The following is a 730-nucleotide window of genomic DNA, read 5'->3' on the forward strand; positions in this document are numbered from 1 at the left end:
GAGCATACACTCCGTTCAGTGAAGATTAATAGGCCCCGCACGTGGCCGTACAGAAAACATCAACCTTGTTATTAATATGAGATCAGGTAGTGACCCGTCGACCCAGGAGACAACAGCCCTCCCCTCTCCCTTCCCCCTGACCTCCTTCCCCTCCCTTCCCCCTCCCTTTTTCCCTTCCCTGGCCCTCTGTCCCCGTCCTTTCCCCTCCCCCCCATGTCTCCCTTCTCCCTGCTGTCACCTGCCCTTCTCACCCCCTTCCCTCCCTACCCCTACCCCTCCTCTCTTCCCTCATATTCCCCAACTCCTCCCTCCCTTCCCTAAGCCTCCCCCTCCTCTCTCCCCTCACTTTCCCCCACCTCTTCCCTCCCTTCCCTCCTCACCTCCTATTCCGTCTCCCCTCTTTCTCCCTCCCTCCCTACCTCGTTTCCCCCATCCCCCACCTCCCCTCCCTCCTTCCCTCCCCCCCTACCTCCTTCCCTTCACCTCCCTACCTACCCCTTTCCCTCCATCCCCCACCTTCCCTATATCCCCCACCTCCCTCCATTCTTCCTCCTTCCTCCCTCCCTTTCGTTCTCCCCTTTCTCCCCTCTCTGGTCCCCTCTTAACCGAGGCACACCAGCTGCGACCACCACCCTAAGCACACTCCGACCTTCCAAGGACGATCGCGAGAACGGCGCTAGAAAGGTTGGAGAACTGGCCGCTTGAGGCTCACCTTTAAAAGCCCAGTTTA

General features: G+C 59.6%; 1 protein-coding gene across 1 annotated transcript in view; it reads left to right on the forward strand.

The window, feature by feature from the left end:
* Window positions 1–627: 627 nt before the first annotated feature.
* The window catches only part of LOC119590464, a gene marked incomplete in the record, with an annotated part of 14502 nt that continues 14399 nt past the window's right edge, over window positions 628–730 (forward strand). Inside the window, 1 exon segment of the mRNA XM_037939121.1 lies at window positions 628–684.

The sequence above is a fragment of the Penaeus monodon genome, chromosome 27, assembly GCF_015228065.2.
Source record: "Penaeus monodon isolate SGIC_2016 chromosome 27, NSTDA_Pmon_1, whole genome shotgun sequence".
NCBI lineage: Eukaryota > Metazoa > Arthropoda > Malacostraca > Decapoda > Penaeidae > Penaeus > Penaeus monodon.